Source organism: Oryzias latipes, chromosome 20, assembly GCF_053564925.1.
Source record: "Oryzias latipes strain Hd-rR chromosome 20, Olatipes_Hd-rR_3.1".
Lineage (NCBI taxonomy): Eukaryota > Metazoa > Chordata > Actinopteri > Beloniformes > Adrianichthyidae > Oryzias > Oryzias latipes.
Genome location: NC_136256.1, coordinates 1652674 through 1663615, shown reverse-complemented (window position 1 = coordinate 1663615; position 10942 = coordinate 1652674). Strand labels below are relative to the sequence as shown.

General features: G+C 42.4%; 1 long non-coding RNA gene across 1 annotated transcript; it reads left to right on the top strand.

The window, feature by feature from the left end:
* Nucleotides 1–6035: 6035 nt before the first annotated feature.
* LOC144988417 (uncharacterized) lies at nt 6036–10167 on the top strand. Its single transcript, XR_013652334.1, has 3 exons — nt 6036–6728; nt 6808–7184; nt 9615–10167. It is a non-coding gene; the product is annotated as an uncharacterized LOC144988417 (long non-coding RNA).
* The last annotated feature ends 775 nt before the right edge of the window (nt 10168–10942 follow it).

The window sequence follows — 10942 nt, the reverse complement described above, 5'->3', positions numbered from 1 at the left end:
TGTCAAGGCCTCCTGTACAGCTTCACTTGAACCTTTGAGTTTTCAATAATCCAAAGTTCCTGTCAGGTTGGGGAGGGCTAGTGAGCGGGAAGGACCCAGAATGCAGAGACAGGAGCACAAGGTTCCAGGGGAAGGGGTTTATTAAACAAAAAGCGCTGCAGAGCAGGAAAACAAAACTAAAACTCACCGTGGGCATAAACATGGAAACATGGCAGAGGACAGTCAGGGAAGAGACGTTAAAGACGTTACATGAGAGACATTAGAGACGTTAATGGACCAGCCCGAGAGGAAGGCAGAGACAAGACTTAAATACAGACAAGACTGACAAGACACAGGTGAACATGATCAGGGCAGATCGGGACCAAGGAAGTAAAAATCAAGAACATGACAAAACAGGAAACCTTTCAAAATAAAACAGGAAACATGACGGAGACCAAAACGGAAAGCAAAAACCAATACAAAGAAACCCAAACCATGACAGTTCTATAATTGCCTCAATATGGATGACCAATAAAAATTTCACAGATTACAAATCCCAGGCATAGAGATTTGCCCTGTACAGGAAATTCAGACCCTATTTTTCACTGTATTTTTTACTTCATATGCAGCTATGTGGCATTTACTTTTCAGCTGAATTACTGTGATCTACTGTTAACAGCGTAAAGTGCAGTCTACAGACGGCATGCTGTGCTGCTGCATGTCTTTTAGGCTGTCAAACTTCTGTTCAGGTCTGTGCACCAGCTTCCTGGCTGCTCACATCATATTCACACTCAGGTCAACTCAATCAGCATGGATTGGGGTTCACTTAATCAATCTTGATAAAAGCAATCTTGAAACTTCTGGATTAGTTCTGATAAGGGCTGATAAGAAAACAATAATAGAAATAAAAAATGAAAGGAATTACCCCCCCCCCCCCCCCCCCCCCCCTCGCCCGTGCCGGTTCCCAATCTTAGATCCCTCCAGGAGGGTAATTATTGGCCGTCATCAGTGCAGTAACAGGCTGACAAGCTACCTAGTGTTTGCTATAATGACCTGAGCATCCTGTCTTAGCCGTGTCTTGTGTCACAGAAAGCAAACCACGCACCTTCTGCCATAGAAATATCAGATCATATTCACGGACTACTTTGTTTTATTTGTTCCAGCAGTCCAATCCAAAGTTCTTGTTAAACCCTCATTTAAATACTGATGTTTACTCCTGTTATCCACTGTTTAATCACTAAGTTGTTCAACCTCTAATACCAATTAAAAGCATTGTGCAATTTGTTTCCTGCAAAAACAAATATGCATTTAATATTTGTTCAGTAAAAAACTATTTTTGTTGGTTATTTGAACACACTTTTTTGTATGCTGCCAAAGCTTTTCATGTCTGCGATGCACTTTGAATTGTTGTGTAGGTAGGGTGGTAATAAATAACATACATAAACACGGATCCTGTTACAGATTCAGAAAACAGCTCAACAGTCCTCTCCTCTCTGCCACTTGTTCTTCCCGAGGAGTCTGCTCAAACAGCAGGGGTCCCTGTTGGAAATGATATTTTTAATCTCCTCACATGAAATGCTTGTCTTTCTCCATCAGCATTATAGATGAGATTCCACTGAGGAGCATGCAAGGTACATGTGCTGCCAAAGCAAAGCCATGCAGATGAGATGTGAAATGCTGTACTCCATCAAAGCCAGATTAAAGTTAATGGATCATGGCTGCGATGGTTGGCTCACTGTAGGACAGATCTTTATAAAGTCGTTTTTATTGCAAGGTGTGAAACAAGAAAAAATATCATTTTTCATTTATGTAAAACCAACAGATTATTGTCTCTTTTTTAATAAAGGGCAGGGGGCTTTATTCAACGGTTCATATAAAAATGCTGCTACTACGGATATGATAAATATTGTTTGCCAGATTAATATAGATTAACATTAATTGGAGAATTAAACAGACATAAAATGTATGGAAACAATTGTTTTTAAAGTGCTGAACCTCATCAATGAATGTGGCTCTGAAATGTTCTTAGCCAATAACAACCGAAGGACTTTTGATTCATTTCTAAATGTTCACTAAATAAAAAGAACAGTTTGTAAATGTCTTAAAACACATCTTTGTTTCTGAGAGAAAATAATGTGCGGTAAAACTTGTGATTTCAAATTCCCACTGTTTCCAAATGATGATGCCCTGTCCTGCATCAAAGAGGTGGACTCCAGCGACACTGCACCCGGCTTCGTTTTGCCTGGGGGGGGTTTGGAGGGAACATTGAGGATGAGGATTGACAATCTCTTCCTGACATTCCAATCCCCTGTGGTTCTCATCCAGAATGTCTTTCTGTGCCAAATAAGCTTTGGTCCAAGGTGCTTATCTAGGCCCATGTTTCCGTTGTCATCCTGGGTTATGCAGCACTTTGGTTGTGGAGGTTGTGTTTGCTGTCCTTGAGCTAGCATGCTCAAAAGGACAGTAGAGAGTGGCGCTGCTGGGAGGCGGCTGCTCCTGTCTTTAGGATTTCTGTTTGTCTTTTAGTATTTATTATTGTCTTGACTTTCTCCTTTTTTGCATTTGCTCACTTCACACAGCTCGTTTGCTCTAAGCTTGTTTTTTTACTTTTTCTGTTACTCTTGTAACAAAGTCGCCACTGCCTCCGGTAAGAAGGAAGGAGGGGGAATAGTACTGAACGTGAACGAGTGATGGTTTACATCCGCCATCGGGGTTACTGTTTACATTCCCCCATCAGCTGATGCAGACGCCGGTGCTGACGTCATCAGCAACACCATTTTCCAGCTACAGAATTATCAACTAAATGCATTTATAGTAAACACTGGGATAAACTATTGTAGCGACCTGGGGGTTAGCCCTGCCTTCAGCCCCAAAGGCTCATGGGAAGTGGGGACCTCAAGGGTGAAACCTTGAGTCAGAGGGTTGTGAACTTAAGTGACCCTCCATGCTGTTTGGCTGTTTGTGCGAGTTCGATTAAACGGGCTCTTGGCTCAAAAAGAGATATTGCTTGTCTTCTTGTTTATTCCTCCTTGAGACTGTCCGGGGGTCGTGCGGTGTATGGGGCACGGACAGCTCTCCAGTGACGCCACTACGTTAGCAGCTTGGGATTTGCTTCCCCGCTTAAGTGACGTCCGGCTGGATTGTTACACTATGTTAACTTGGAGACTCTTTTTGCCCAACTCATGAAAACGAAACCCTCAATCTGCTGTATGCTAATGCACAGGGAGCATCCAGTGCCACAGCCCTCCCCCCTTGGGTGGCCACAACCTTGTCCTGCTCTCTTCTAAGTACGTTCCTATGGTCAGGAGAATGCCTCTCTCCAAAAGGAAGGTGAAGAAATGGACTCCAGAGGCTGAGGAAACCCTGCAGGACCGCTTTGAGTGCACAGACTGGGACGCTCTGTCTTCCTCACGGTGAGGACATCAACAGCATGACTGACTGTATCACTGAATACATTTAGTTCTGTGAGGACACCATCATGCCCTCAAGGACTGTCTGCTGTTACCCCAACAACAAGCCGTGGATTACAAATGACCCCAAAGACCCTGTTGAACGAGAAGAAGAGGGCCTTTGGGTCAGGAGACAGGGAGTGGCTGAAGAGGGTGCAGCACCGGCTGAGAGACAAGTTGAGGGAATGAAAGAACTCCTACAAAGGAAAGCTGGAGGCAAAACTCCAACAAAACAACATGAGAGAGGTGTGGTCTGGGATGAAGAAGATCACCAGATATGTGTGTGTGTGTGTGGGGTGGCAGACTGTGTGAGGGTGAAAGGGAAAGATGCCGGTCTACACCACCCCTCAACCCCTTCTTCCTCATCTTTCTTGTGCCCACCGGATCAGACTGAAACCAGCTTTTTGACAGTTATAGATTTAGGAAATATCCAAAAGACATTTTAATGGTTCCTATGTGAAAACTAGTGCACCAACAAAGTTTAAAGCAGCTGCAGATATTTAACAGAGGATGAAGATAAACTTTACCCTCAGGACCTGAGGTAAACTGGAGGTTAAAATATTCAGATCAGACGCCAATGTGAGCGTTGCACAGACGAGTCAGTGAACATTTTGTTTGACAGAAAACCGTTCTGTGGCATGAAAAGGTTGGGGACCACAGCCCTCATGGGACTTCTTCTGTCCATTCCCAGAAAACCATGGTACCACTTTTCAGTGGACTTCCAGGCTCGTGCATGTTTTATAAGATGGTGCATTACATGCCTCTTCCCAAATTACTGTCAGCTGAAGAGACTGTTGAGGTTCTGCTGCTACACATTTCCAAGGCCCCAGGTTTACCCAAAGACATTTTTTATGACCTGGGTCCCTGGTTCTCTGCCAAGTTATGGTCAGATGCTTTCCTGAAATTTCTGTCAGTTTTTTCCTTCTCAGGTTTCTATCCTCATCCTGTGGGTTGTCAGATAGACTTAATCAACAACTGGAGACCAGTATTCTCTCTCTGTGCTCCCAGGATTCCTCATCTTGGTCATGTGAGACTGTTAGGGCAGATTATGCTCCCAATCCCCTTCCATCCTCTGCTACTGGATTGCCTCCATTTGAGTTGGTCTCTGGACATCTGCCTTCAGTCTTCTGTTCTCTGGAGTAGCTGGTCTCTGTCCATTGGGTACAGCTTTTTGTCAAGGCTAGGAGGAGAGGCTAGGGTACTGCTGCAGGCAGTGGGAACTGACAAGGAGAGTGCATCCCTTTTTATGTTATCGGATGTGGCAGAGGGTCTGGCTTTTCATGAGGGATGTTCTTCTCAAAGATCCTTAAAAGAAGACGGCCCCCTTTTTAAGGTGGACCGTTCCCCATTTCCAAGTTGGGGGCTCTTTGACTTCATCTTCCTTGGTCTCTCAAGGTTCACCCCATGTTTTCTCTCCCTCAAGTCTGGCTGATTATTTTTCCTTCAAATTCATTTATGTCAACACAATGTTTACAGATAATAATGAAAACTAGCACTAACATGAAAAAAGAAGCAAGTGTTGTTTACCTTTTTTCTAAAGGAACTTTGAGCTTTTAAAATGCTTACTAATGTTGCTTTAGGGCCAACATGTTGACTTGACTTTATGCTTGTAGGAAAAGATGATGTAAACGTGCTGCAGTGAGGATATTCCATCTTTCCATCAGAGGTTTTTCTGCTTAGCTTTTCACAGAACCCACACTGCTGTGAGGACATGAGACGCTTTTTGTTTTAGCTCTTTATGGTGCACTTCTGTTTACATTGATATGCGATCAGATCGTACTGACATACATCAATGAGATTTCTGCTCTGGAGTGTGTTTTGTAGGTTTTCATCTTTACAAACCTCATACAGCAATATTTCCATCTCATAGTGCCTCTGGCCCACACAAATGATCTGAGGGGAAGCAGTAATATTTGGTGAATTGTTTGTGAAATATATTCTCATCTTTCTAAGATATTCAATAAAGCCATTTCTGCCTAAAGCTGTCTGCAGGCCAGAATAATTATCAATTTCCATATCATTTTGGTATTAGGTAGGGAAACAGCACAAGAAAATATTTGTAGCATTAGCTCAATTGAATTTTAAATCCAAAGACTTGTATCTGGGCTGAAATCATAAAAATAGGATTACATCTAATGAGAATAGGTAAGCATATGTGAATATTATGAAACACAAGAGTGTGTATTTGCTGCAGAACTGTCCACAAAGGCAAAGTGAGAGCAGAGCTGATGGAAAAAGATTGTTATAACATGAAAATGTTTTGTGGTTTACATGAATCTGCAAAAGAAGAGTTACAAGTACCAACCATTTAATTTATGCATCAAACCGTTCTTTATTTTTGAATTGATCCATGAGGTCTTTATTTTGTATTAATGGTAAATTAAGTCCATAAATCAATGTTTCCTTCTCCTAGTCATTGTGCCAGTTACGGTTGTGGCCGTATTTGGTTTTGTTTGGTTCTGTTTGTTCTGAGTTTTATTTATTATTTCTGTATCAGAGTGGGACTTCTGTGTTTTTTTGCATCTTTGTGTGTCTGTTTTGTCTGGTTATTTTCAGGTGTGGTGGAAAAAGGGGTGGCCTCTTATTGGACCAGGTCTGGTGGAGGCAGCCTTTAAAGCCACCACTTGGACCTCCAGCTGGTGGGAAGGGAGCCTTGCTGACACAGTCTCCACTGCAGCTTGGCCCGCTTCTCCATTTTGTTTTTGTCTTCTCCACTTGTTTTAGTTTGTGTTGCACTTCGTAGTTCTTTGTAGTTTGTGGTTTTGTCCGTGCCCACTCTGTTTAGTCCTTTGGTTTATAATTTTGCTTAAGTGAAGCTGTAGGGGTGAACCGCCATTTTCTTTAGTACATGTTTTCTCCTGTTTTTGTTAGGTTAGGGAGGTTAGTGTTTTGTCTTTGATTTCCCTTTTCTTTCTTTTGCAGGTAAGATTACACGTTTCAGTTTGGTGGGGTTTTGTTTGTTATTTTGGCCTGGGTTCACCCTGAAGCCTTTTTGCTTCACTTTTTGCTGGTTTATTTATTTGTAAATAAAACTTGGTTATATTTTATGGAGACATTTTTTTGGTGTTTTGTGCTGCAGTCAACTTATTAGCCAGAAACTTTACTTTTTTTATGTTATGTCCCCCTATTTACCCCTAGACACATTAGGGGGCGTAACAGTGCCTCTGCCAGCTCTCCTCCCCCTCCCCACTCTGCTCTGTTCCTGACTCGACCCAGCTGTGACTACTCAACTCATCAACCACCTGCCATACTTAAGGAGGTCCAGATCCAGTATTCATCGCCAGTTTGTTGCCCCTGATGGTGCTTAGTCTGGTCGCCAAGTTTATTCTTGCTCATGTATCTATGCTCTCGCCTAACTTCATCTTTCCCTTGTCATCAGGACATTCTACCCACGGTTGGTCACCTGAGTCTCCCGACTTCCTGAGCAGAAATACCTCACGGATTCATCCAGTGACGCCACGAGCCATTGCTGATCCTCCGGTCTCGCCACAAGCCATGCAGCTTCCTGCTACTCCGGATAAAAATAAACTTTATTTCTCACCTCATCACTAGCCTGTGCTTTCCTTCCAGGTTCCAGAGTCTGGGTCTGCCTCCCCCAGCTTGCCATGACAGAACGAACTGTCCAAATTCCAGACCCCGCTGACCCGGAAGGACTCCGTCTCGCAGTCACTCAACAAGGAATCATGCTAGGACGCCAAGATGACGCTTTGACCCAAACGGCTTCCGCTCAACAAGACCTAATTCATCGTCTTGATGGTATGACAGAAACCCTCCTTGAATTAACCGGACAATATTCTAATCCTACAACTTTTGAGTTGTTGATTAACAGAAATATTTAAAAAAAAAAAACTAATTAAATAGGGCTGGACAAAAATGATGGTACCCATAACTTAATATTTAGTAGCACAACCTTTTGAGGCAATCACTGCAATGAAACAGTTTCTGTATTTGTCAATGAGCCTTCTGCACCTGTCCACAGGTATTTTGGCCCCCTCCTCATGAGCAAACTGCTCCAGTTGTCTCAGGTTTGACGGGTGTCTTCTCCAAATGGCATGTTTCAGCTCCTTCCACAGATGTTCAATGGGATTCAGGTCTGGGCTCATAGAAAGCCACTTCAGAATAGTCCAATGCTTTTCTCTGAGCCATTCTTGGGGGTTTCTGGCTGTGTGTTTTGGATGGTTGTCCTGTTGGAAGACCCATGACCTGAGACTGAGACCAAGCTTTCTAAGACTATGCAGCTATTTTCTACCCAGAATGCCTTGATAATCTGGAGATTTCATTTTACCTTGCACAACTTCCAGGCCCCCTGTGGAAGATGCAGCAAAGCAGCCCCAAAACAGAACTGAGCCTCCTCCATGTTTCACAGTAGGGACAGTGTTCTATTGGTTGGATGCTTCATTTTTGAGTCTACCAACATAGAGCTGATGTGCCTTACCCAAAAGCTCCAGTTTTGTCTCGTCTGTCCAAAGGACATTTTCCAAGAAGCTTTGTGGCTTGTCAACATGCATTTTGGCAAATTCCAGTCTGGCTTTTCTAGGATTTTCTTTCAACAGTGGTGTCCTCCTTGGTTGTCTCCCATGAAGTCAACTCTGGCTCAAACAACCACGAATGGTGCAATCTGACACTGATGTACCTTGATCTAGGAGTTCACCTTTAATGTCTTTGGAGGTTGTTCTGGGCTCTTTGGATACAGTTCCAACTATCCGTCTCCTCAATTTGTCATCAATTTTCCTCTTTCAGCCACGTCCAGGGAGGTTGGCTACTGTCCCGTGGGTCTAAAACTTCTGAATAATATGTGCCACTGTGGTCACAGGAACTTCAAGCTGCTTAGAGATGGTTTTATAGCCTTTAACTTTACCATGTTTGTCCATAATTTAGTTTCTAATGTCCTGGGACAATCCTCTCCTTGGCTTTCTGTTGTCCACGTTCAGTGTGGTTCACACCTTTTCTCCAAACAGCAACGTGACTTTTTGTCTCCCTTTAAATAGGCAGACATTATAAGGTTTGAAAACAGCTGTGATGTCAATTAAAGGACATACTTGAGTTCATCATGACCCTCTGGGTAATTAGTTCTCAGTCTTTTATGGAGTTACCATCATTTTTGTCCAGCCCTATTTCATTAGTTTCTTTTTTTTTTTTATACTTCTGTTAATCAACAACTCAAAAGTAATGGCTGATTTTGAATATTTAATTTTCAATACATTTCAATTTATTACTTTTGAACGTTTCAAGTAATTTCAGTGAGCATTTCTTTAACCGACGGTTACCAACAATTTTGTCCACCTCTGTATGTGTATTGTTACGCCCCCTTCTGTGTCTAGGGGTGACTGGTGGCATAACATAAAAAAAAAGTAATGTTTTGGCTAAAAAAGTTGACTGCAACACAAAACACCAAACAAATGTCTCCATAAAATATGACAAATTTATTTACAAATAAACAAACAATCCAACAATAACAAAGTGAAGCTAAAAGGCTTCAGGGTGAACCCAGGCCAAAACAACAAACAAAACCCCAACTAACTGCAACATGTAATCTTACCTGCAACAAAAGAAAAGGGAAATCAAAGACAGAACGCTAACCTCCCTAACCTAACAAAACCAGGAGAAAACATGTACTAAACAAAATGACGGTTCACCCCTACAGCTTCACTTAAACAAAATCATAAACCAAAGGACTAAACAGAGTGGGCACAGACAAAACTACAAAGAACTACAAAGAACTACAAAGTGCAACACAAACTAAAACAAGTGGAGAAGACATAAACAAAATGGAGAACAAAACAAAATGGAGAAGAGGGCCAAGCTGCAGTGGAGGCTTTTGCTGCAAGGCTCCCTTCTCACCGGCTGGAGGTCCAAGTGGTGGCTTTAAAGGCTGCCTCCACCAGCTTGTCCAAATGGAGGCCACACCCTTGCCAGCACACCTGAAAATAATCACAGACATACAAAGATCCACAAAAAACACAGAAGTCCCACTCTGATACAAAAATAACACAAAACACAGAGCAAACAGAACCAAATAAAACCTAATACGGCCACAGCCGTAACAGTATACATTTATTAATTTTCTACTTATTTATTTTTTTTTTCTTTTTATTGACATTTACCATTTTATATCTGTCTATTAAGGTTTATTTATGTATTATTTGGTTATGAATGTATTTTAATTTTATTCCTTTTCCATTTTAGTTGTAATTCCAGTGTTTTCCTCAGAGATCCTCCACATCAGTGACTGACACTTCTCAGTGAACGGAACTGCAGAGCTGATAGCAGGAGGAGACACGCGGGGCGGAATGATCTTCTGCCGGGAACTTGACGTGCTGCGGGGCAGAGAAACTCGCTGATGACAGAGTTTGCGCCAGCGTTGCCAGACAGAGTCACAGTTTTCCAGCCCAAAAGTCATCTGAAAACCGCCAGACCCAGCCAAAAACCGCCCAACATAACTTTTTTTTTTTTTTTTTCGCAACTGGACTGATTTAGCAAAATAAAATTTTTCTAAATAAAAGATAGTTCCGACTAATACTACAATGTGAACAATATTGAATATTTCTTCAGTGGGCCGCCTTCTTCCATTCATTTTCTTAACCCGCTCTTTCCCCGCTATAACCTGCGTCCGGCTCTTTCATCCTTGTGCTGCGCTGGAGCGCCCCGACTACCGTATTTTGCGCTCTGTGTAGGATACACTGAGGAGCGCGGGGGAAACCGACTCTCAGCTGCAGAGGATGTGAACAGGTAGAGAGGAAAAGCAGGTAGACAGGCGGAGGAGGGGCTTTGGCTTCAAACTCTGTCAGAGATGCAAACACGGGCGTCAGATTGAGACGCAGCTTTTCCTGCGGGAGTTGAAGCAGAGACTTTCCCTGGGATGATTTTATGAACTCAAACATGGAAACATGATTACCAAGTAGAACTCTTCAAAATAATAAACCTGATCTCTCCACATTCTCAGTGTCTACCATGCATTGATGAACACATCGCTCCATGCAGCGATCAGACCAGAACTTCAGCTGGTGGCTCCTCCCAACGCAACCGCGGTATCATCTTTTAAAGAACACAGTGTGCATTTGCAGCGACGTATGCATCAGACGATGTCCGATTGGCCAATCTACATGTCAATCAAGTCCCGTACTTCTCAGTGAGGATTTTGATTGGCTGGTGGATTTTTAAGAAGTACTTTTTTTTTACTTTTCTGGCCCGCGATCTACACTCATGTTCTTGAAGATCGACGTAATGAGCACCTTTGAATAATATATACATGCATAATAGATATAATGATGTCAAAACGGGTTGTGGCTCCGGGTGCTTTCTTTTCATTAGGGGCGGTCCCAAATGGCTCTCTGAGTAAAAAAGGTTGCAGACGCCTGGCCTATCCTAATAAAAAAAAAAAAAAACTAAATCTGTCAAGCAAACAAAATGTAAGAAAATACAAAAAGGCCTCCTAACAGTAAATACTAATATTCTCCTTGATGCTTTAATTTCTAAAATTCCAAAATGGAAACATAAAAAGTCCTACTTATAAT